Source organism: Amphibalanus amphitrite, unplaced genomic scaffold (genome assembly GCF_019059575.1).
Source record: "Amphibalanus amphitrite isolate SeventyFive unplaced genomic scaffold, NRLGWU_Aamphi_draft 000545F_arrow, whole genome shotgun sequence".
Lineage (NCBI taxonomy): Eukaryota > Metazoa > Arthropoda > Thecostraca > Balanomorpha > Balanidae > Amphibalanus > Amphibalanus amphitrite.
Genome location: NW_024882039.1, coordinates 290,108 through 316,784, shown reverse-complemented (window position 1 = coordinate 316,784; position 26,677 = coordinate 290,108). Strand labels below are relative to the sequence as shown.

The following is a 26,677-nucleotide window of genomic DNA, read 5'->3' as shown; positions in this document are numbered from 1 at the left end:
TTTCCTGTTTTCACTGGTCCGCCAGTCACCAGCAACGTCCGTGCAGTCGATCGTAGCCATTTCGCGCCAGTCGGCCGCCAGGTTATCTACAATATCTCTTCTTGTATAGCATTGCAAGCATTTTAGTATTTGTAGCCGGGTGTTATCAGTAGTTGACGCATTTCTGTGTAGTTTGTGTAACACAATTGGAAAATACAGCGACATACATACTTGAATTCACATAGTTTTTTATTCTTGGCACGGATTGCTTACCCTTGCTTCAGCAAACAGCCAATCTCCATATTTCTGTTCCGAAGCTGCAGTGGACACCAAAAATACATTACGTTATGCTAGCATAATCCAAAGATACACAGATTTCACGCTGTACTGCTAGGTTCCAGAGAAGGCATTTTCTCGCTCACGGATGCTCAGCAAAAACGCGCGATTGATTGCAGCTAGCGCCCTCACGATACAAATATCACGCTCGCCAAAACCTGCCGGTTACAGCCACTCACACCTTACTTCCAGCCTCTGTTACATTTATCATTTATTAGCATATCGAGACAGAATGAGACCACGGCATGATCGTCAAATTACATAACAGAAATTACAGGACATTGGCGAGTCCGTAAAAATACCCCAATCTCAGCCAACACCGTTGAGACGGAGGGGGAGGGATGTCGAATCCGGGACACGTATCGGCGTATCCTTCACAGATCCAGGTGTCTCACGCCCATGGACGCTCAATCAACCCTGGCACACTATCCACCGATCACGTCGGCTCTGACTATCTTAATTTCGTACTGAGATCTTATGACGGGCCTGCCATTTGATCATATCCGACAGTGCAGTGCACTAACACCCGAACACAGCCTTAAGTGCACTATGCGGCCTTCTTCGGATGACGCCTCAGAACAGGGCACTCGGAGCAGGTGTTGCACCCAAATGCCTGTAGCCTCTTGTTCGTGCCCGGCAATCAGCATTTCGGAGTCGGATGGTCTTAGGCGGTGGCAGCACTTGTCGCCGTGAAGCCTTCGTTCGGGCGACACCGTCAGCTCGAGCGCCGGCAAGTCACGGAGTGACCTGTAACACAGCGAGTCGCAGCACGTCACGTCTCACGACGACCGTCACGTTTCAGCCCCGACGGCCGTTATGTAACAGTCACGGCAGCCGTCACAAAACCAGCCACGGCGACCGTCACATTGTTCACCACGGTCGTAAAATACTAGCCACGGCGACCACGACTCATGGCTCATAACGTTTCCAGTCGCACACTCAGCTATAATAACAGTGCATTAGCCTGTAAATACATTTCTCACTCAAGAAAATGACGCCCGAGCGAGTCCGAGACCCACCAAACGTCACGCCACTGGCAACGGCACCCGCATCAGCCGGCATCCCGTCCCGGTAGCATACCTACAAAGTTCCCTCAAGCCGCTCACCTAGGGACGCGGCGACGTGTCACAAAATTGTAAGCACGTCACTGACCTGGTGACGTGGCGGGACACAGCTGACTGAGCAGTGGAAACGTTGCTTCACACAGTTACTGACCTGGAGATAATGTGATCGTTTCTGGACAACGTGACTGGATACGCGCGCCGCGTGGATGACCATCACACTCCACAACTTCTTGCCGAGTGACGTCCTACAGATGGATCGAACCGTTGTCTCCAGAACCACCGCCAGCAACGAGCCTGGTGGAGGATAATGTGTTCAGAACTCAGAAACCACAAAGCATAGTTACCTGCAATACAAACGACAAAGCCGGCCACAGGCACTCAATGGCGAACTTTTATGCTAAGACTTGGTTTCATCGGTACACAAGATTGCAAACGTCCATGATGAAACTCAAATCACAGATCTAGCAAGCAAATAAATACCTGAGAAAGCAGTGCACAGAACTTGTTTAATTATCTAGGAGCTTATATCTCTGTATTGCACACACGGTGAGCAGACAAGCCTCTGCCACGCCATACCTTCTTTGGCCCATACCAGTGAGCAGCTGATGTAGTTTGCCTGATTTTCGACATGTGTGAGGCTGGCGATGATTGCGTCTGCAGCGTCCCACGCGTAAGCCAAGCTGCCGAGAGCCATGCCAGCTAGTTGGAAGAGCTTCCGTTCAGCTAGCAAGTGCAGGTAGTAGCCATCCAGCAAGTCTGGCAGGAGGCGCTTTCACCAACTTCTCAGGCGTTGACGAGATGGAGTGCCTGGGGTGTGTGCGCACCAAAAAGCAGCAACTGTATGCGCAGAACATTGGCGTAACCTGGATGAATGAAAGACAGAGGGAGTCAGGAGTACAGGGGTAGACAACTGATATAGGCGAGGGGAGCACTGGAGACTATTGCTATAGTTCGACAACTTTAAGAAAGAACAAAGCTAAGCCTAAGGTGCCTCAAAGCACTTAACACATGCATTGAACATTGGATAGCCTACCTGCACTTAAATTTGACTGAAATCATCTCAGGCATATTGGAAGTGTATTTAGGGCCTTGTTGGAAGTTATCTTCAGAGACATGACATGTGCATCAATAACTATTGCACTTCAAAGCTGTTCTTTCTTAGCACCTAGCTTTGTCAGACTAAGACCATATGAAAGCCATCTGCAGCACAAATGGATGGAACAATAGCCTGAGGAGGTACTGGTATAAGTCACATTTATGAGGATCCATATTGAAGAAATTGTGATAAATGGCTCCCTTTCCCTCCTCATTGGAAGGAAGATGATGGTGACCCTGCCACTTTTTCTACTAAGGAAAAGAATCATACAAAATGAATAAAACTTATCACTAATGGATTTACAAACTGTGTGGAGAAGGAAATCATGGCCTCCCACTCCCGATGGAGGCCCCAAATATCTGTCCCTATTTTTTGTATCTGTCTGGGTGTCTGGGGCGCATAGCGACACGGGACAGCCGGCTCGCTGGCCGGCTGCCCGTCCGGTCACGTGCTTGCGTCCCGACACCCACCATAAAACCTATGTTCTCTAAATACACTCGCTCACTTCTCCTCTACCGACTGTGACGCCAACACCATCCGCGGACCCCGGCTCCGACGAGGGCGGCCGAAATGGCCGGCCCACAATTGGTGCCAGAGGTGGTGATTGGTTGTCGGTGGAGGACTTTTGGCTTCAGGTGAGTTCTCTTTAAATTAATTTCATTTGCTTTTTGTAATGTTTGAAATTTGAGATTTATATTTAGTTCTATTCGTTTTTCTATATGATTTTTGTCATTATTTGTTTGGCTAACCATGGAAGATGCTACCAGGAATTTTAGTATTGAGTACAACACCCAAATGAAAGATATTTTAAGGCGAATTGCTCATTTAGAATTAGCTGTAGCAGAAGAGCTTATTGCTCAACAAGATCAAAATCTATCAAAATCTCAGAGCCGAGGACGAGATCGTCAATCTCGTCAGCAAAAATGCCGTTATCAAACTGTTCGCTCAAAATCACTTCACTCTTCGCATCATTGTTGTCAAGAAAGAAGTCATTGTTGTTCAAATTCTTATTCAAATTCCTATCACCATGAATTTTCGAGCTGTCACCGGAACTTTTCACCGCGTCGAAACTGTCGTTCTCTGAGCCCAAACGGGTTCCGCTCACTGCACTAGGGGATGAGTGCGTGAGCGTTGCTTCAGATGACAGGGACCGTTAAGCACATCCCCCGGTTTTACGTGACGTCAAAATTTCGGGTCAAACTTGTTCAGCTCTTTATGATAGTGGAAGTAGTGTCTCTTTAGTTTCAGAAAAATGTCTGCAAAAATCTGGTTTAAAAGTAGCTTACGAACCTCCCAGTGTCTCTATTCTTGATGTTACTGGAAATCCTATTGACGTTGTAGGTGAAGTCAATCTGAATATTAGCATTCTTGGTCAAACAGTTCAACACAAATTTTTCATTACAGCAAAAAGTTTGCCATTCAAATGCGATATCATTCTCGGAATCGATTTTATCATTGCTCACAAATTGATTTACAATCCATCGAGTCGTACGGTGAACTTTCTAAAACCAATTCTTTCTTCCAATGTAGTCGAAAGACGCTCAAAACGTCTGAGTCCCAAAAGACGTAAAAGAGTACGTTTTCTTTTATCAACAAAGGACAATGAAAAATCTGTCGATCAAATCGTTTATCCTGATAAAACGGTAGACATGTTCACAACCGCAGAAAAACATGCATTAACTATTGATGACGAAAAGTCATATCCATTGTTCGTGAAACAAACAGTAGAAATTTTTGGTTACGGCGAAAAATTTGTACGCGTAAAATTACCACAATTCCTACAACCAAATGAATTTCCATACCTAATTCAAACGCATTGTGATCAAAGTATTCGAGACATTCAGATTGCCCGTTCTATCAATTTCTTGGAAAGTTCAGGCACGCTTGTACGCGTGATTAATGCTTCAAGTAACCCAATCATTTTGAGAAAAAATCAGAGAATCGCACAAGCCCATCCGACCAAAAAGTACCCCTTCAGTCAGGTCACAGACCGACCCCATCCCATCAGACAGGACGCTGACCTTGCTCAGTACCATGGGTCAGTCAGTGCCTGTCAAACAGCGCCGTCTGTTCCCAATCCCGCCAGCGTCTCGCCACAACAAAAAACGGTCGCTGAGCCGGACTTGGCTGCGTCAGACACCGGACGCAGAACAGAGATAAACAATCCGACGACCTCTATCCCGAGGACGTCAGGGCACAGGTCTGTCAGTGACATTGATTTGAAACATGTCCCAGTACACTTTCGATTTAAACTCCGAGAACTCTTAGACAAACATCAGCCTGTTTTTGGAAACGATATCTCTGTCACAAAACACACAGAGGTTTACAAAAATCACAATGGATTTACAGACCACACTCCGGCTGATCAACGAACAAGTCTCCCAATTGCTCATCGGGAGATAACTAAGGAAGATATAAAACTCATGGTAACAGCCAGAGTTATCAAACCATTAGTTTCACCATATAACTCTCCAATCATTCTTATCAAGAAATCAAATGGTCAATATCGCCTCGTTTCAGATTTGCGACTTCTCAACTCCAAAATCAAGGATGACAAGTTTTCTCGTTCATTTACATCACAGGTAAAAGATCAACTTTCTGACTGTGAAGTTTTCTCTACCTTGGATTTCCTTAGTACATTCCACCAAATTTCTTTGAATGAATCTTCAAGTCATTCTACGGATTTTGCAAAGGATTACGACAATTATCATATGAACGATAAACCAATGGGTCTTCGTTCAAGTTCCTCCGTTCTCAACAGAGGGTTGCAAATTGCACTCAGTAGTCTTCAAGGCATAGATGCATTTTTATATGTTGACAATATTCTTATCGCTAGCAAAACGTACGACAGGCATTTAGAAAAACTCGACAATATATGTTCTCGTTTAGAAGAAATTCATCTTGTGATCAACCCCGAAAAGTGTGAATTTATGAAATCTCAGGTAAAGTATCTGGGTTTCATACTTGACAAACATGGAATTCGTCCAGATGCATCCAAATTACAAGCGGTACAAGATTTTCCTGTACCAGAAACAGCGAAAGATGTTCGTATTTTTATTCGGTTTGCGAACTGTTATCGCAGACACATTCCAAAACTGGCTGAGCTTACTGCTCCGTTAATTCATTTGACAAAGAAAAATGTTGATTTTATTTGGTCAAAAGAGTGCGAAAAAGCATTCTCATCGTTAAAAAGGTCACTACGAAAATGCGCTTTATTAAAATTTCCAAATTTCGAAAAAGACTTCTACCTATTTACACATACAAGTGATTTCGCCATTAGTGGCGTACTTGAACAAAAATATGGTGATGAATTTCACCCAATTGCTTTTATTAGTCGACAGCTTAGCAAAGCTGAAAGAAATTATTCTACTTCAGAAAAGAAATGCCTCGCAATTTCATGGTCTTTTGATCATTTGCGATCTTATCTTTTAGGTCATGTCACTCATGTCATGACAGATCATTCACCATTAAAATGTATTTTCGAGTCAACTCATCTTAGCGGTCGTTTAAAGAAATGGTTAGTAAAACTATCAGAGTATGATTTTGATGTCACTTATCTACCAGGTATTTTGAATGTTACAACTGATCATTCGTCTAGTGCCGAATTAGATACACAAAACAAAGCAGACTTTCTTGGCCATGTCTGTGCAGAAACCGCAGGATGGACAAAAGAGAAAATCAAAGCTGAACAGCGAAAAGACCCAGATTTGATGCCAATCATCCAATTGTTACCTGATTGTTACCCATTGTTACCTGATACCTGATACCTGATATTTGGGGATCATTGAAGGCACTAGGATTGCCCGGTGGATCCGTCGTAAAGAGCTCGGGTAGCGTCAACAGTCTTCACTATTGTGGAACGACGAAGGCATAGTTCGTCCAGTGCTTGTCCAGCCGGTTCTTGAAAACATTGGTCGATGGCGAGCAGACGATTTCCTCTGGTAGAGCGTTCCAGTCCGACACAACCCGGGTGGCGAAGTGGTTGCGCCGGACGCGGCTGACCGCTGGCTTCTTGGCGACCTTCAGTCGGTGGCCGCGGGTGCGTGTACTATGGGCGGGCGAGAAGAAGTCGTCCTTGTCCAGGCCGGAGCGTCCGTGCATGATGTTGAACATCGTGATCATATCTCCGCGTCGACGGCGGTACTGGAGGGAGGGAAGTTTAAGACTCTTCAGTCGTTCTTCGTAAGGCAGATGCCGAAGTCCAGGGACAAGGCGCGTAGCCCGTCGCTGAACCCGCTCCACCAGCCTCACGTCGGTCGTGTTGAACGGGCCCCATACTTGATTGCAGTACTCTAGGTGCGGGCGAACCATTGTCTTATACAGCAGAGGAAGTGTCTTGGAATCGATGTGGACGAAGCTGTGCTTGATCAGGCCGAGGGTTCTGTTGGCCTTGCCAATGGCGGTCGCCGCCTGCTCCCTGAATTTAAGCAGTCTGTCCATCTGGACCCCCAAGTCTCTTTCCGTGTCAACAGTCTTCAATGCAGCACCTTCGATCGTGTACTTCGCCCGCACGTTTTGGCTGCCCAGGTGAAGCACTGTGCACTTGGATGGGTTGAACGGCAGCTTCCACTTCCGAGACCAGGCCGCCAGGGCGTCCAAATCCTGCTGGAGCCTTCTGCGGCCGATCTCGGTGCCCGCTCCGACGTACACCTTCGTGTCATCAGCGAAGAGCTTGCATGCGCTCTCTACGCAGCCAGGTAGGTCGTTGACAAAAGCGATGAAGAGCACTGGTCCCAAAACTGTGCCCTGCGGGATACCGCTGCCGACTGCGACCCAGTCCGAGAAGCTGCCGTTGACAGTGACCCTTTGCTTTCTCTCTGTCAGGAAAGAGCGAAGCCACTCGAGGAGGCGTCCCCTAACGCCCATGTCGTGGAGCTTCTGGAGAAGCCGCAGGTGAGGCACCGAATCGAAGGCGCGTCGGAAGTCCAAGTATGCGACGTCAACCGGCTCGCCCTCCTCCATCAGCCAAGTCCACTCCTCGAGTGTGCTGAGAAGCTGCGTTGCGCAGGAGCGCCCCGGGCGGAACCCGTGCTGGCATTCAGTTAGCTGGCCTGTCACTGTCATGTGCTCGAACAGGGCGTCACGCACGAGCGACTCCAACACTTTCGCCGTCACGGACGTCAGGCTGACGGGACGGTAATTGGAAGGATCGCTACGAGGTCCCTTTTTATAAATGGGGACAACTTGACCTAGCTTCCAATCTCTTGGGACTCTTCCGTCTGCCAAGGAGTGGTTGAAGAGGTCTGTCAAGGGACCACACAGGGGGGCAGCCAGCTCGCGCAACACCCTAGGATGGACTGCGTCAGGGCCTGGTGATGCTGCCGGGCGTAGGTCGCGGAGTTTACCCTCCACTTGCCCCGGCGTCACCCGCAGCTCCTCCAACGTTGGGCCTCCATACTGGGGATTCATTGCTGGAACGTCAGCCGGGTCTTCATCCCAGCAGTACACACTGCTGTAAGCTTCCGCCAGAGCCCTAGCTTTAGCTGCGTCCGTGCACGCCATATCCCCATTCTCAGTGACGAGGTCGTCCACTCTTGTTCTGGTGGTCAGGCGGGAGTGCACATAACGCCAAAATGCCTTCGGGTTTTCCGGCAGGTTCTCCACCAGTTGCCGCTCAAAATTCCTGCGGAGACGTCTAACCAGTCCCTTCAACTGGTTCCTGGTTCGAGAGAATCGGCAGTAGTCCAGGGTATCTTGGGTTAGTAGGTATCTCTTCCACATTCTCTTCTTACGGTTCTGCAGCGTCAGGGCCTCGCGCGTCATGTACAGGTTTCGCTTCCTGCCACCTGGGTGCTGCCTAGGGATGCCGCGCTCGCAGATGCCGTCCAGGACTTCTTGAAACGCTCGGTAGTGTTGGTCAACGGTGCAGCCATCAGAGACAGGCCAGGTCGCCTCTCGCGCCATTTGGACCATCGCCCCATAGTCGCCGCGGTGGAGTGCCGGTTTCAGTGTTGTCACTTGCTCGACTTCAGCGTAACACCGCAGGGTGAACGTCAGGACGACGTGGTCGCTACTGCCGAGTGGCGGATGGCTGCGGAGGTCGAGGACCATGCCTTCCTCGTTGGTCAGCACGAGGTCCAGGACGTGCGGCGTCTGTCCGGGGCGGTATCTCGTTGGGGACAGCACGTGTTGAGTGAGGTAGTGGTCCCTAAAGAGTTCTAGAAGCTCGTGCGACCAATGCCCAGTTGGTGCCCTTGAAACCTCAGCCGCCCAGTCGATGTCGGGAGCGTTGAAGTCGCCGGTAATCAGCAGGTGTGTAGGTCGTGAGGCGGCGACGAGATCCAACAGATGGCTCAGCTGGCTGGTTGATTCCAGTGGGCTGGATGGGCTCCTATATATGCACCCAATCAACAGAATGTCGCTGCCTGCCAGGCGGATGTTCACCCACAGTTGTTCGCGGAAAGGACTGGCAAGAAACTTAACTTCGGAACAGGGCAAGGAGTCGCGAACATAAATGCAGATGCCACGGGGCCTTACAGTACTTAAACATAGAACATCAGGAATGAAACTTAAATAAACTTTGTAACCAGGAATGGCAAGGCGTACAGCAGACACCGCGGAGACCTGGACTTTGGGTAAAACTTCTGCGATGAGCATGATGTCAGGCTCCGTCCCAGCTATCCGCGCACAAAGATCATCACGCTTGTTTAAATACTGGTCGGCGTTGGTGTACAGGATCGACAGTGCTCGTTTCCCACGTGATTGTCATATCCCTTGCGTTTGCCGATCGCCGTCGGTGGCAGCGGTTTCGCCGTCAGCTAGCACACGCCGGTCCCCAGCGCCGCCGTCCGCCGGCACAGGCCGGTCCCCAGCGCCGCCGCCCGCCGGCACACGCCGGCCGCCATCATCGCTGTCCGCCGGCACACGCCGGCTGCCAGCATCGCTCTCCGACGGCACACGCCGGCCGCCAGCATCGCTGTCCGCCGGCACACGCCGGTTTCCAGCATCGCTGTCCGACGGCACACGCCGGTTTCCAGCACCGCCGCCCGCCGGCACACGCCGGCTCCCGGCACCGCCGCCCGCCGGCGCACGCCGGTTTTCAGCACCGTTGTCCGCCGGTACATGCCGGTTTTCAGCACCGCCGTCCGCCAGCTCGCGCCGGTTTCCAACGTCCGCCGGCAGAGGAGACCCGGGGCCCACCAGACCCTGGCTAGGGGCGGCACCTGCAGGGTGGCCAGCGAGTGGGATGATCTTTCCCCTTCTAATCACCAGGTTTTCTTCACCATTTGCTCTCCTGGTGGCCAGCTCCTGCCGCAGTTTTTTCCCCTGCTCTCTTTCTTCCTTTGTTCTGTCCGGGTTTACATAGATGTTGGAAAATCCTGGGCTGTTTCTCAGCTGTGGCGCCAGCTTGATGATCTCCCACTTGGTCGCTTCAGAGTCCACAGTGGCAATAAGAAGTCTGGGCCTGTCTGGGTTGAATTTGCCAGCCCTGAATGAGTTAGTGATACTGACCTTCAGCCTGAGAGTTTCTCTAAACAAAGCTACCAGTCTAGCCCTGTCAGCTGCCATCCTGTCATCATGAGTGTCCCCCTCGGCCTCTCTGAGGTTGTGCACCACAATATTGCACTTGCGCCTCTCCTTGTCCATGAATGCATCCAGGAAGCTGGCAACCTCCTTGGTTGCCCCTGAGGGCCCACTGTGCTTAGAGCTGCTTGGGAGCTTCTCCATTGTAATTTCAAGTGACCTCTTGACTTCCTGGCACTGACTTTTGACAATGTCTGCATAAGTAGCTTTCTGTTTTTCTTGTTCCTTGGTTAGCAGCTTGTGATTGCTCACTATGGCTTTGTTCAGGTTGGTCTGCTCTGTCAGGATCTGGACCTGTTTGGTGCTTGTTTGTTTCAGTGCCTGCATATGGAGCTGCAGTGTTTTCTCAAGTGTTTCGGAGTGTTCCTTGGCTACCTGGATCAGTCTCTCTGTGTGAGACTCCTGCACGTTCATCAGTGTATCCAGCTGCGTTTGGATGGCTGTCTCGAGTTCCCTCAGTTTCTCCTTCACAGTTTTGCAGCAACTGGAGGGGCTGCGGATTAATGGTTTACAGTATGAGCACAGCCAAGACAGGGCCTTGTGCAAACCAGCAACTCTGTATGTGGCTGATGGTACCCCCTGGCAAGCGCAGTGAAACCACTGGTCACACCTGTCACACTGAAGGGCCTCCTCTCTGTCACCTACCACTGCCCCACACTCCTTGGTAGGGCCCCCCTTGCAGAAAGAAGCATCACTGTCAGCAGTGCTCCCTGCCCTAGAACGAGGACCAAAGGGTCTGTAAACTTCATCTGCAAGCTTGTGTACATCTCCGAGCTTCTTGCGTAATTTACTTGGCTGAACATTGAGTGATGTGCCCTCGGATTCAGGTTCGCTCTCTGAGGTATCATCAAAAATCGATGGCTCCCCAGCTGCGATCGCCTTGGGGTCTAACTTCTTGCTCCCTACCCCATCCTTATCTCCCTGAACTATGGTGGCATCACAGTTGACAACACCCTGGCTGGCATCAGAGTCAGCATTTTGGCTTACCTCGGCTCCAGGGGCAGCAGGTGGGGTGTTGGCCACGTTACCGGCCTTGACGTTACCTGTCCCCAGCTTTGGTTTAGATTTCAAATTCCTTTTGTTTTGCTGCCTTGGCATCACCACTGGACTTCCTTCAGATCCACTTCTCTGTTTTTGGCGCTCTTGAGACAGTAATGGCTTGCCACTACTTGGCATGGCTGCGCGCCGATTCATGCGCGCACCTCACGGGTAATTTGAAAAGCTCAATATGATTTACCAAAATTCAGAGATGTTGTCTGTCTTCTAATATTGGTAAACACAGAAATATTATTTCTTAAGCAGTCTTGAATCCACTTCCAAAAACTTGAAGCTTCAGCTTGAAAAATGTCACGCAAACCCAGAGCTCTCCAAAACACGTCCACCCGGGGCAAGGGTCAAGGAAGAAATAAAAATAAATAAAATCTTGTTGTCAAGAAAGAAGTCATTGTTGTTCAAATTCTTATTCAAATTCCTATCACCATGAATTTTCGAGCTGTCACCGGAACTTTTCACCGCGTCGAAACTGTCGTTCTCTGAGCCCAAACGGGTTCCGCTCACTGCACTAGGGGATGAGTGCGTGAGCGTTGCTTCAGATGACAGGGACCGTTTAGCACATCCCCCGGTTTTACGTGACGTCAAAATTTCGGGTCAAACTTGTTCAGCTCTTTATGATAGTGGAAGTAGTGTCTCTTTAGTTTCAGAAAAATGTCTGCAAAAATCTGGTTTAAAAGTAGCTTACGAACCTCCCAGTGTCTCTATTCTTGATGTTACTGGAAATCCTATTGACGTTGTAGGTGAAGTCAATCTGAATATTAGCATTCTTGGTCAAACAGTTCAACACAAATTTTTCATTACAGCAAAAAGTTTGCCATTCAAATGCGATATCATTCTCGGAATCGATTTTATCATTGCTCACAAATTGATTTACAATCCATCGAGTCGTACGGTGAACTTTCTAAAACCAATTCTTTCTTCCAATGTAGTCGAAAGACGCTCAAAACGTCTGAGTCCCAAAAGACGTAAAAGAGTACGTTTTCTTTTATCAACAAAGGACAATGAAAAATCTGTCGATCAAATCGTTTATCCTGATAAAACGGTAGACATGTTCACAACCGCAGAAAAACATGCATTAACTATTGATGACGAAAAGTCATATCCATTGTTCGTGAAACAAACAGTAGAAATTTTTGGTTACGGCGAAAAATTTGTACGCGTAAAATTACCACAATTCCTACAACCAAATGAATTTCCATACCTAATTCAAACGCATTGTGATCAAAGTATTTGAGACATTCAGATTGCCCGTTCTATCAATTTCTTGGAAAGTTCAGGCACGCTTGTACGCGTGATTAATGCTTCAAGTAACCCAATCATTTTGAGAAAAAATCAGAGAATCGCACGAGCCCATCCGACCAAAAAGTACCCCTTCAGTCAGGTCACAGACCGACCCCATCCCATCAGACAGGACGCTGACCTTGCTCAGTACCATGGGTCAGTCAGTGCCTGTCAAACAGCGCCGTCTGTTCCCAATTCCGCCAGCGTCTCGCCACAACAAAAAACGGTCGCTGAGCCGGACTTGGCTGCGTCAGACACCGGACGCAGAACAGAGATAAACAATCCGACGACCTCTATCCCGAGGACGTCAGGGCACAGGTCTGTCAGTGACATTGATTTGAAACATGTCCCAGTACACTTTCGATTTAAACTCCGAGAACTCTTAGACAAACATCAGCCTGTTTTTGGAAACGATATCTCTGTCACAAAACACACAGAGGTTTACAAAAATCACAATGGATTTACAGACCACACTCCGGCTGATCAACGAACAAGTCTCCCAATTGCTCATCGGGAGATAACTAAGGAAGATATAAAACTCATGGTAACAGCCAGAGTTATCAAACCATTAGTTTCACCATATAACTCTCCAATCATTCTTATCAAGAAATCAAATGGTCAATATCGCCTCGTTTCAGATTTGCGACTTCTCAACTCCAAAATCAAGGATGACAAGTTTTCTCGTTCATTTACATCACAGGTAAAAGATCAACTTTCTGACTGTGAAGTTTTCTCTACCTTGGATTTCCTTAGTACATTCCACCAAATTTCTTTGAATGAATCTTCAAGTCATTCTACGGATTTTGCAAAGGATTACGACAATTATCATATGAACGATAAACCAATGGGTCTTCGTTCAAGTTCCTCCGTTCTCAACAGAGGGTTGCAAATTGCACTCAGTAGTCTTCAAGGCATAGATGCATTTTTATATGTTGACAATATTCTTATCGCTAGCAAAACGTACGACAGGCATTTAGAAAAACTCGACAATATATGTTCTCGTTTAGAAGAAATTCATCTTGTGATCAACCCCGAAAAGTGTGAATTTATGAAATCTCAGGTAAAGTATCTGGGTTTCATACTTGACAAACATGGAATTCGTCCAGATGCATCCAAATTACAAGCGGTACAAGATTTTCCTGTACCAGAAACAGCGAAAGATGTTCGTATTTTTATTCGGTTTGCGAACTGTTATCGCAGACACATTCCAAAACTGGCTGAGCTTACTGCTCCGTTAATTCATTTGACAAAGAAAAATGTTGATTTTATTTGGTCAAAAGAGTGCGAAAAAGCATTCTCATCGTTAAAAAGGTCACTACGAAAATGCGCTTTATTAAAATTTCCAAATTTCGAAAAAGACTTCTACCTATTTACACATACAAGTGATTTCGCCATTAGTGGCGTACTTGAACAAAAATATGGTGATGAATTTCACCCAATTGCTTTTATTAGTCGACAGCTTAGCAAAGCTGAAAGAAATTATTCTACTTCAGAAAAGAAATGCCTCGCAATTTCATGGTCTTTTGATCATTTGCGATCTTATCTTTTAGGTCATGTCACTCATGTCATGACAGATCATTCACCATTAAAATGTATTTTCGAGTCAACTCATCTTAGCGGTCGTTTAAAGAAATGGTTAGTAAAACTATCAGAGTATGATTTTGATGTCACTTATCTACCAGGTATTTTGAATGTTACAACTGATCATTCGTCTAGTGCCGAATTAGATACACAAAACAAAGCAGACTTTCTTGGCCATGTCTGTGCAGAAACCGCAGGATGGACAAAAGAGAAAATCAAAGCTGAACAGCGAAAAGACCCAGATTTGATGCCAATCATTGATCGCCTCGTGAAACCGAAAGCTAAAGGCCCTGATCTGAAGCTGAATGAATCTCTTTCCAACTTTTTCTTAGGTTCAGATGGCCTACTTTACCATGTAGCCAAACAAAATTCCAGGATTCGTCAGTTTATAGATCAACTTGTAGTTCCAAATTCAATGAAAAAACTGATGCTTGAGAAAGTCCATGACACTTTTTCGTCAGGACAAAAGTTATTCAGAAACATTCTTTCCAAAATTAGCATTCAATTTTACTGGAGGAACATATACTCCGATGTCAAAAGGTATGTAGACTCCTGTCGTTTTCACATGAACCAAAGTGCTCACAGATTTTGGAAACGTGCACCAAGGCAGTGCACAAGTACAAAAGAGCACCCTAACATCGATCGTCTTCAAAACTTGGAAGACGATCAAATCGACACCTGCGTCGATTCACAGTCTCTCAGCAACGAATCTGCCATTCGTTCCGTGAGTAATGCCTCACAGAGCAGCAACAACGGTGCACGTTCACCTGTTACACTGCCGGCAAAGCCAGGGACGTTGGCGACTCCTTCTGAAGAGAATGGGATCGACCAGAGTGATCTTACACGGCTGGAGGAAGATTGGCGAAATTGTCGAGCAGGCCGAGAGGTTAGTCAGGCTGATCACCTGCGGTATAACCCCTGGTCTCGCAAAAACATACGCCCCCCAGACCGTCAAGAAGGAACATAGCGCTCACATAGCGCCCATTTAGCGCTCAAATATATTATTTGCCTGCAGAAGACATGCTGCGTTACAATGAGGTTGACGAGGTCCCTCCCGCGCATGTACATTGAAGACATCAGGCATAGCAGTTCCTCAAAAATGTATGATGCATGAATGAATGAAATTTGATAATAAGCATGTTTAAGTGTTGTCTTCCATTGCAGTAGGAATTAGAATCACACAAACTAATAACGAACACACTAGGGCTACAAAAGAAAGGGTTGTTAGCAGAGCCTCTATTTGGGAAAAAATGTGTGTATAAAGATTCTCTCCTGTTCATTAAAATTGTTTTGGCTAGTGGAACTGATGAAGTGCATGGGAATCCAGAGGAGGAGATCTCAGGAGGGGTCAGGGGGGTCAGGACCCCCCCCTGCCTGAAGACGAATTACTGCTATGTAAGTCAATGGTACTACATCCAGCCCGCCTCCATCTGCCCGGCCTGGACCCCCCTGTCATTTTGACAGATCTCCACCCCTGTGGGAATCTATAACAATGTTGAGCTGAAACACGTTTAAAATGTCTAAAATATAGTTCAGCCCCCCCCCCCCCCCCAGTCTGGAAGAAGTGTCTGCGCCACTGTGTATAAAAAATGTGCATACTCTATATCAGGGGTCGGCAACCTTCAGCCAGTGCGCTGGATCAGACCAGCAACCATCTGACGCCCAGCCCGCAGCTGGTATCACCAACAACATTGTGTTCCAGCGACATTGGTGCCTTTCAGCAACAATGGTCAGCAGCAACGTTATCAGCAACATTGGTGCCTTCAGAAATATGCTTTCTCCATATAAAAGTGACTTTAGTGTGTGTTCGCACAATAGCTCTTCCTTCACCATCAGATATCGATAGGTATAGGTACCTGATCATATAATAAAATGAACACAAACATTTCTTCTGTTTTCAAACTCGCTTTTTCCTCTACCAGTCTGTCTTAAAAGAGTAGAAGTTGTAACGAGCAAGAATGTTAACATTTTCAAGAACAAGTACGACCAGTAGCGGATCCAGGGGGGCAAAATGGGCATTTGCCCCCCCCCCCCAAACGGCATAATTTTAACATTACGCCTATGGACGATGCATGGAAAGAATCGATAAATTGTTATGGTTCCCCCCCCCCCCAAAAAAAAAACTCTGAGCTGGATCCGCCTCTGAGTACGACAAACACATCAAGAAGACTACGGAGAGAGGCAGCATCCTATGAGCATCCTGCTCCCTTTGCCTCTTAGAGAACTACTTGGCACGCATCTACTTGGTAAGTATGTTTAATCAGATGACGTAGAGCAAAGCATGTGGGTTGTCACAACTAAGATCCATTAATAATGGTTCCATTTTTCCAAAATATTGCACGTGATTCATGATTGTTACAAATTGTAACCATTATGCACCTACCAAGTACCTACGCTTAGCTCCCTCTACTCAGCAAGCCAAGTACAATCACAATGGGCAGATAAATATCCTAAAATGCAGCGTGCGAATCGCGAAATGCGAATAAAATCTTATCCATTAAAAATACCAATTCAATTACCTCTCCCCTTCCGCAATCTTCAGAGCGAAATCCTAAACGGTTAGACGCTGACACACAAACTTGTCTTGGCGCCGCTTTCGCCTCCTGCAGCTACTATTTTCTTGTTGCGCAAAACTGAAAGATTTTGCAAATGCCGACGTCACGCATGTGACGTCATACGCCGAGGGGCGGAGCCTGGCACCCGAGAGACCCCTACTGCGCATGCGTGGTGCAAAATTTTGCAGTAGGATGCGCTGCCCGAACAGGGCTCTTGATTTCAGTTTCGTGCTGAAATTGGAATATCACGATTGTTCTAAAATAACCAGTTTTAGTAAGGAGAATATTTCCCTTACAGGCGAAATTCTAAGAATTTTTATAAAAGGAATGTCACAGATACGTCAGATTTGTGACCCGAACTTTACTCAAAACATCCGACCCACCTGTTTCTTACAGGTATGGTGACTGCAAAAGCGCATGAAGATGGGCATCGGGGTCGTGTCAGTGGTTATCACGGCCTGCTGTATTCTTCACAACTTCTGTGAGAGGTTCTACGATGCCTGGGTGCCAGACCCTGTGGATCCGCCAGTGAATTGCAGTGAATAGCCACGGCTGTACATACTGTGGTCGCGGAGTTGTCTGTTTCCGTCAATACAAAAATTATATCAGACTGACTATATCGAATATGGGTGGCCCAGAAAAAACGTTCCCAATTTTAAATCAATATTTCTCAGAAAGTGATAAAGATACAACATTGAAACTTCCAATAGTCAATGCGGCATCTATTTTCAGTAAATGGTATGATATTGATGTTATTCTGTTAGTTACTTTTTAAACGGTTCGTGTTTCTAGCATGCCATGTAAAAATCGCTTTTTTGCTCCGATGTTTACTAAAAATGTCAGTGAACGGGCCACTTCCATCTCGGCACCACGGCCTGCAGCCGTGACTGCTACTGGCACTAGTCTCATTGATGGCTCAGGCCTCAGGGTGACACATTCCCTCTAGCTTTTTTCCTTATTCGGTCGATTTATTATTTGATCTTGAAGGGATGGCGATCAGCTGTAACCCATGCACCATGCCACTCCTTCTCCTCGAAACAGGACTTGTGTTGAAACGAATGGCATCCATTAACACAATTTTGGCTTAGTATTTGGATATTTGGCACATAAGTGGGACAAAAAATATAAAAATAACAACACACGTGCTGGTATCATTCACGTGTTCTATTTTTTTATTTTTTTTCTAACATGGTACGCCTAAGCCAATCATTAGGTACTACCGTTCAACCACGGCAAAAAAAAGCAAAAATGTCTTACTTAATTCAACATAAGGTTGCTGGCTTGAAAATGATGGTACAGTGTTATAATTTGGCATACCAATGCGCATAGAAGTGACGCAAACTTGATGAAAATTTTGGCTCGTTATTCGCACTCGAATTTGAGATATGGGACTCCAAAGTTCGGAACGTTTTTTTTGGGCCACCCGGTATATTGACCATACAACTATATTCCATGCTTGCTTCTTTTTTCTTTGCGTCCGGACGGACACTTCAAACGCGAACATATATCTTCCAGAAAAGACCATGATAGAAACTCGAGGAAAGGTTTTCAAACAGTGACACTGATTCATACGCTTGAAAGATCCACAGATCCAATAGAGTTCACCAAATTTACAAATCAAACGTGCTTCAACCATAAAAAGACTCATGAATTATTGGTCACAAATAACGGGCTCAATGGGAAGTCTACCTAAAGAGCATGCTTTGGCCACCAGGCCTCTGCGTTTCTGAAGAAGTTCCAGTGCCACACGCTGGAGCTACTCGCTATCGTCTAGCGCCGACCTGGCCAGTAGGGTTGTTCAAAAAAACCGAATTTTGGAAAAGTATACGGGCTCATGGCTCATGTGGTGCGGTATTCTTTTCTGAGTCCAATGATGTCCTTTTTTTCTGAAAAGTATCAACTGTTAGGGGCTCCTCAAACGGCTTAAAGAGGACCATGTTACGTCCGCCGACCGGCCGGTGTCCATAAGGGCGAGAATTCGACGCCGCGCACGGGCGGCAGCGCCTTATCGGCACCGCGCGCCACGACATCTGCCGGGCGGCCGGCCGGGCGGTGGGAAGTTTTAAGTGCGTGGTCTTTATCACGCAATAGAGGTGCGCTATCCCATGTTTTCGGGGCGGAAAGTTTCAGTGCAGCATCGGTGCGTCTGCCACCGGGTGGTCTGTGTCGATGGTACAGAAAATAAGTCAAACAGAGCTAGAAAAGAGTGAGTGATTCTGGGTAGTTGCCTCGAAGCAGTCCTTTTTAAGAATACAGCTGCCTTCTTAACGTACCGTATCACTTGTTAATTCTTCAAAAAGCAAACTCTGAGCAATAACACACCTCTTTGCATTGCTGTTGACAATTTACGTTAGTTTTGGACGGTAGCTCGCACCCCCAATATGCTGCCGCCCAACTTTATTCAAACGGCGAAACGGCAACTTCGCGAGAATCGAAAATTCACGATATACGTACAGCAGGGGCTGGCAATGCAGTATGCACAAGGACATAATTTAGAGGAGACCCGACAGTCATCGGCCCAAGTTTGGAGGTGGCTTTGACGAGCATAGGCGTCACCAATGTCATTATTCTTCAGATACGTTGATATAGATGCTGGGGCAACAGAATCGACGCCAGGGTTTAACTTAGATTAGCAGGTCGAAAGAAAACATAACATGTCTGGGAATGACAGGGTGGCCACCCTGACAGTGTGACGAAGTGAGACATGAGTAGAGACATTAGCCGGAGTACCTACTCATATAAATCAAGCGCCGTTTATCCAATCCTTCGAGCATAAGCGACGCCGGCAGTCCGGCCAGGGCGGCCGTGCCCACCGATGCCGATCAAGACCCGAATCCAGACCCGGCATAGAACACAGCTCTGCCCTGACGTGACACATTACCCCGGTGTGTCACTCATGACGGATAGACCAATGCAGGAGCCTTGCCAGCTCTTGTTGTACCTACTTCGTTAAATTTTCGATTCTCGCTAAGTTGCCGTTTCGTCGTTGGAATAGAGTTACGCGGCAGCATATTGGGGCTGCGAGCCACCGTCCAAAAGCGGCTTGAATTGTCAACAGCAATGCAAAGAAGTCTGTTATTGCTCAGAGCTTGCTTTTTGAAGAATTAAAAAGTGATACAGTACGTTAAGAAGGCAGCTGTATTATTGAAACGGATTGTTTCGGGGCAACCACCCAGAACCACTCACTCTTTTCTAGCTCTGTTTGACTTATTTTCTGTACCATCGACACAGACCACCCGGTGGCAGACGCACCGATGCTGCACTGAAACTTTCCGCCCCGAAAACATGGGATAGCGCACCCCTATCGCGTGATAAAGACCACCCACTTATAACTTCCCACCGCCCGGCCGGCCGCCCGGCAGATGTCGTGGCGCGCGGTGCCGATAAGGCGCTGCCGCCCGTGCGCGGCGTCGAATTCTCGCCCTTATGGACACCGGCCGGTAGGCGGACGTAACATGGTCCTCTTTAAGCCGTTTGAGGAACCCCTAACAGTTGATACTTTTCAGAAAAAAGGGCATCATTGGACTCAGCAAAGAATACCGCACCACATGAGCTATGAGCCCGTATACTTTTCCCAAATTCGGTTTTTTTGAACAACCCTACTGGCCAGCGGCTGGGCGAATCAATCCCTCCCAGCTGGAAATGCTGTCGAACCTCGGCAAAAACGTCGTGGGCATGGACAGTACTCACAATACGGCAGCTAGGGGCTGTGATCGGCAACTAGGCATTTCTCTTTTCGAAGCTGTCTTCAGTTTTATCCGTAGCTCCGGTATAAGATTGATTTTTACTCCTAACCTTGCTCCCGACCAGTCCGGACGCGCGCCATTCCGCTCACGTCCTGACCCGTTGAGCGTCGAGATCGTCGAGGTCGAGGTCGTACTGCCGGTACAGAAAAGAAAACAAGATACAAAAAGGAAGATAAAGATGCCGGAGAAAATCCGTTGGAAAACAAATAGTGAACGTGAGCTTTAAAGGGACCCTCCCACCTTCAAAAAAGTTTATGAATTGGCATGAAAGTGATGTCGCTCGGTTCAGAAAGAGCGAAAACGAATATCTACCAAATTTCACCAAAAAATATTCACCGGTTTTCAAGATATTAGACTTTTACTTTTGTTTACTTTTTTGGGACCTCCGCTGTTTCTAGCGACTTTATTTTAGAAGTGCGGCGTTTGCGGCAGATGTTGCGCGCAAATAGCATATACCACCGCGTGCTAAAAAACGTTTTAGTCAAACATTTAAAAATCGTTAGATATTTGCGCTGACGTCACACATTCAGAGGGGTATTCCTAAGCATTAGCCCCTCTGAATCAAAATGCTGCAATTTTGAAATTCAATATTTCCGATTTAAGGCATTTCTCGATGTTGTGAGTGCCGAAACCGGTAATTGTGAGCCAGGGACCCCATTTTGGCTATCTCAACTCAAATCTAATGTTAAGGTGGGAGGGTCCCTTTAAAGGATTGGACAATAATAAAATACTCAACTGTTCCGTTATTGGAGATTGACACGAATCGGACTCTGTTCTGCTGCGGCTTCGACGAAATCGGCGCCCGGTATGAACGCGGAAGGTGGCAAACAGCGTGGTGAGGATAAAAAGGAGGAAAAAAGGAGCGAAGGTGAGGTGGTGAAAGACCAAAGGAAAGAAGTCAGGATTTTCAGTAAAAGATAGCCAGTTATCAGTAAAAGGAAGGGCAGATACATATGGAAAGGAGAGGAACAGGTTTGTGGTCTCTAGCTCACAGACAAAGACGACTGCACCATGTGTGAAGGATGTGATGCATGGTTTCATCCAAAACGCCAGAAATTATCCGAATTCCGAGGACGCTTTGCAGCACTATCTGAGCGTGGCTATGTGGGTATGCAATGAGTGCAGGCTGTCCTCTATTCCACCCAGTGTAGACACTTCTGGAAGTTGAGACATATCATACAAGATATGCACGCTTTGCGCTTTTCCTTTATTATTTTTTTTTTGCAAGCCTCTTAAATCTAACACTTTGATTAAATAGGGATACTTTCCTTTTCTCGATGCCAACTGATGTCATCAATTTTCGCACAGGTTCGGGACTCATCCTCACATTGGTCCTAGTGGAGGACAACCTGGGCCAGGGCTGTCCGGTGGCGTGGCTCCTCTCGTCAAGGGAGAACGCCAATGTCATCAGCGCGTTCCTGAAGGGCCTCAAACAGGCAGTCCTGGGCGCCAACCTTGAGTTCCCAGCGCCCAGGACTTCCATGTCGGACTGCGCAGACGCCTTCTACACCGCGTGGCTACGCGTCACGGACGCCGACTAGCCTCGTCCAACGAAGCCGCTCTGCGCCTTCCACGTAGTTCTGGCTTGGTGCAGCAGGCTGAACCTCAAAGGTACCGTATTTTTACATGCTGTTCGCTCGGCAGATTACAGAGGCTAATGCCGCGATTGTTAGTGTTTATTCGGATGCATATACGACCTCAGTAAAAAATCACGCCCGAGCTTGAGATGCGTTATCTAATTTTCTCTTCGATTCGTATGTTACGTTCTTTGTTAACGTTTGCTTCTACTTACCGCTCATGCTAAGCGGCTAACGCTACTTCAGGTTTATGACAATAATTGTAAACTACTTGTCATCTTTCGCAATTTGTATGACGCCATTTTGCTTAAGAGCGAATATCATTGAGCTATTCAATGTTAAATGTTCTTCCTTTTTATCATATTTTGGTACAATGCGTTTTAACGATTTCAACAATGTTATGGGTTTATTGCTGGGTTTGGTTTTCCTTTATCACTACCCTGTGCCACCATGAAGCCTTTAACATGCGACGTAAAGACTTCGGTTGTCTTCCAAAAAAATTTCAGGCACGAGACGAACGTGAACGGATGGCCGCCCAGCTGGAGGCCTTCATCACCTCCTCCGGGTGGCAGCTAGCCGGGGTCGCCAGCGAAGAGGAGGCGCTGGAGAAGGCTCACCGCGCGATGGCCAGCTTCGCTGACGACCTCATTAAAAGCCAGCAGACCAGGGCCTTCGGCCGGTACTTCCGGGCCGAGTGGACGCCAAACTCATCCGGACCTCATCGCTGCCGCTGGTCGATGGACACACCACCAGACAGCGGCGGAAGCTCTACTGTCTTCTCCGGAGATAGCCATATCACTCCTATCGGATCCCCAGAGGCTCAGGGGTGGGCCGAATACGAGGAGGCGATGGCAGATCTACCTCACCAACGTGACGAGCTTCCTTATCAGAGCGGCAATGCACAACTGGATCACGCAGCTGCCGAACCTCAAGAGCCTCATAGATCTTGAGTTGCTCGCATATTATTCTGGATGCAGTTTTAATGTTTGCTTCTATTCCAGCTGCGTGGAGGCGATCCGATCCAGCGCTACAATGACGATCGTGCACCGTAGCAGCAGCTGGGTCTACGGTGCAAGTGTTCCGCCGGCAAAATCGCAGAGCTCAACCACCAATGTGCCAACCGCATGAAAGCGACTTCTTTGGCGGTGTTACACGGCAGTGGCCACTGGTCTGTGACGACTGACGGTATAGTCAGCCTGGCGGGGTGCTTCGGGCCACAGCTTGCCCAAGGCGCCACAGCGTCACCGCCAGCAAGGGCGACGTCACCGCCGTCAGCGAGAGCCAGGATGGAAGGGGAGAATGGAGATGGAGGGGAGCTGTAGCGGCGTCTCTCAGAGCTGGAGGCGCAGCGCCTCCAGACCGAAGACACCATCCACCGGACAACCGAGGCGCACCCTACGCTGGCCCCGGGCGGCTGCAACTCGCCCCTACCAGTGACGTGGCACGCCCTTCGAGGCAGCTCGAACCAAACGTGCAATTTTATTAGAAGTAGCTAATTATTATTCAGTCATTTTAACAGAATATGTATGTTCAGTCACCACGCTGACAGCGGGGTAGCTCGGCCAGCTCCGGGCGTGCCCCCTGCCGCATGGTCCGACCAGTAGCCTACCCTAGAGCTCGCTGGGACCGCAGCTGCCCACAGAGCGACACCGCCAGCCGACACCAATGCGTAAATTAGAAATAGAAAAGCCGAGCGCGAGTGGAAAGCGGAGCAGAACTGTATAAATTGCTAGAAACAGAATAACCGAGCGCGAGTGGAAAGTGGAGCAGAACAACGAAGTAAATTGCTAGAAACAGGGCAGCAGAGCGCTGCTCGCCCGCTGCCGGCGTCCGCTGGCGGGCGACTGGGCGGTCCGCGGCCGGCGACCGCCCGCCCGGCCGGTGACCGCCCCTGTGAGGCAGCTGTGCCGCCGAGCACGTGACCCCGCCGCCGCGAGCCGCTACTGGTCCTCTGCGGGAGTCGCCCCGCCCCGACTGGTGACGTCACTATGACGCGGCTAGGCCGCCAGATACGCTCAGCTCATGGGGGTAGGGCGGGGAGGGGGTCCAACGGCACCATCCTGAGGAGATTGAAAGATGCGCACGGCTGAAAGTACACGGTGCGTCGGAGTCATTTCATCCACAAAAGAAACGAAATGTACTATTCGAAAGCTGACGGCGAGTTAATTCCAAAAATGTAATTTTTATTGAAATCGCCCGATGGCCCGTTTCAAAATTGCGTCTTGTAAAAGTGTAATAATTTTTGATTCAACGAGCTGTCCAAGACATTCTTGAAATCATAGGCAGGTTTTTTTCGTTTTCCGGTGAAAGGTTCGTTACGCGGCACGGGTGGACATCGATAGCAGCGCCTCTATCGGTCACTAGGGAAAGCTGGGCTTTAGGCGACGAAATACCGGCTGAGTTGTCACACGTTGAATAGGTTTATAGACATCCGTCTTGTGAAAAAGTTGAACTTTTGCCTTCAATATTTCCACAGGCAATTTTAGAAGTGCCTAATGTATGTGTCTTCACATAGATTACAAAACCGTTTATATTATTGTATTCACTTCAAGCCTGCCCTATTGTTCTTGATGATGCAGGAACTATTTCTAATTAGTGTTTCTAGCTTAGTAAAAGAACATATTGTGCAAACGATGTAAAAAGCATAAATGGAAGATTTTAAATGCAATTTTCTCTAACAATTAATGGTAAATTCTCTACATATCAAGGAAAAGGTGCATGCTAACTGATAATTTAAAGTTCTTGGGGCCAGTTGTTTTCTTCTTTTCTTACGTCGCCCCAATGGCCGCGAATACACCTGTGATAACGCCTATCGTGATGCCAAAAGGACAATATGTTGCGAAAAGCATGCTCAAATATCAATAGGTATTAGAGTTGCAAAGTTTTCCCAATGGGCTGCTACCGGCACCGCCCCGCCCCACAAAAATTTTCTGGGATACCGGCATGCTACCACGCCCCAAGCAAAAAAAACCGCCAAATTTCCGGCATACTAAAAAACCTGCATTCTTGATTCTGGCTTACACCTACATGAGATGCCACATTTTGGTAATTTCAGTAACCGCCCCACCCAGCAGCCACCCATTGTCCAACCAAAACTACCAGCAGCCTGATTTTGGCTGAGTTGGCCCCACACATACCACAATTTTGAAACTCAATTCCAGTCTACAGCTGTTAAATTATAACCTGTAGGTAATCCAAGAGGTATTGCCTACAAAATACATTAACACATTCATCAAAAAAGCAAGGACAAAAAGAACTTGAATTACAGAAATGTGTTTTGGAAGACTGCACAGTTTACCACAAGCGTTTTTCCACATTCTCCTAAAACGTTGCAGGTACCAACCAAATAATAAACTATAGATAGTCTCAAATCACAATATAAAAAACTACAGATTCGGCCATGTTCCTAACTGAGGAAGCGAGATCAACATCTGCTTTTCCTATCCGCCAAGGCCATCCTATCCGCCATGGCTTGCTGGCTCGTGAGTGGGATACGAATCATGTAAAAATATGTGTTAATAACTCACTTGTCCTGAGAAGTTACCAAATAATATGTATAAAAACGATATAATATCCTCCTCCATCTCAAACGCGGGAACAAACACAAGGTTACAAAGGATTTCGAAACAGATGCGCCATAACACAGTTTTTAACCAGCTGATTAAAACACAGCATAAAAGGTTTTAGGACTGCAAACTACTGCCTCGTGAATGATTTTATTGATAAAAATCATCCAGCACAATATCAAATTCCAATTGAAATCAACACTGTGAGTGTTATTCACTACAAGAAAATTCAAATTCAACCAAGAGGGCATATGAATAAATATTACGTCATCAGCTTACATCCTTTCTTTAGGGGACAGAGGATCTTAAAAGTCAATCCTTGGAGATCATATTGCGCCACGTTGTATTCATTTCGTCTGCATGTTGTGTTTTCTTGCAAAGATACGACAAAATGCCAGTTTAATTCATTTTCATTTCATTTTGGGACCAGTTAGGCTCAGGGCTACCTAACACCTGCCTTTTCAGCCGGATTTTCAGTGTCAAATTCTTTGTAGAGCATCTCAGACCACATCTCAGGACTCAAGGCCAGTTCAAGTTTCCGTGTTTTGTGTTGTTTTGATTCTGCCTTTTGCCTAGGGAATGTTGCCATGAACATTTATTTATTTTATAGTATTATGCCTATTACCTACCATAAGACTTACTAATTGGTTGTGCTTTTGCAACATGAATGAGTATTCTTCCTTTAATAGACCACAGTAGATTCTTGACAATTCCAATTTTAGAGCCAACCTGTGAAATGCTGAGGTTCATGTGTTTTCACTGTTTACCCCTACCATTAGCAATGGAACTTCTATCACAAAATGTATTTTGCAGTGGCTAAGATTGCTGTTATTACAATTCAATATAGCCTCCTAGTGTCCAAAGTTTGAATCATATGCTGATATTTTTTTTTGTGCAAAATCAGAAATACCGGCATGCTACCGGCAAGACATGCCAGATACCACGAAAAAACCTGCGGTAGTGAAAAATTACCGGCATGCCGGTAGCGCGGTAGGGAAATTTTGCAACTCTAATAGGTATGCTCTCTCACTCTCACAGCTCTCTCACTCTCACGGGTATATCAGTCGGGGGAGGTTTGGTCAATTGTTGTCATTTTTAACACGTGCTATTTTTGTCACACGTGCCAAAACTGGCAACGATTCTGCTATTTTTGACAACGATGAAGCCGATTTCACTCCTTAGCGAGGTAATCAATATTTTGGAAAGATAAGCACTGATTCGAAAAGAAGTGCTGCCACTTGGTGTAAGAAGAAGCCAGCTTTAATATGCCCGTTATTTGTATGGTAGTTTGTTTTGTGGCCTGAAGCTGGAACTTTAAA

At 47.1% G+C, this 26,677-nt stretch overlaps 1 long non-coding RNA gene across 2 annotated transcripts; it reads right to left on the bottom strand.

Moving 5' to 3' along the window:
- Positions 1-216: 216 nt before the first annotated feature.
- Positions 217-2,745, bottom strand: LOC122393624. Of its 2 annotated transcripts, XR_006258723.1 has the most exons (3): positions 1,956-2,745; positions 1,531-1,673; positions 217-1,062 (listed from the first exon to the last, which is right to left on the bottom strand). It is a non-coding gene; the product is annotated as an uncharacterized LOC122393624 (long non-coding RNA). The 2 variants fall into 2 exon arrangements; XR_006258722.1 differs by lacking the exon at positions 1,956-2,745 and having other exon boundaries at positions 1,531-1,938.
- Positions 2,746-26,677: the final 23,932 nt, after the last annotated feature.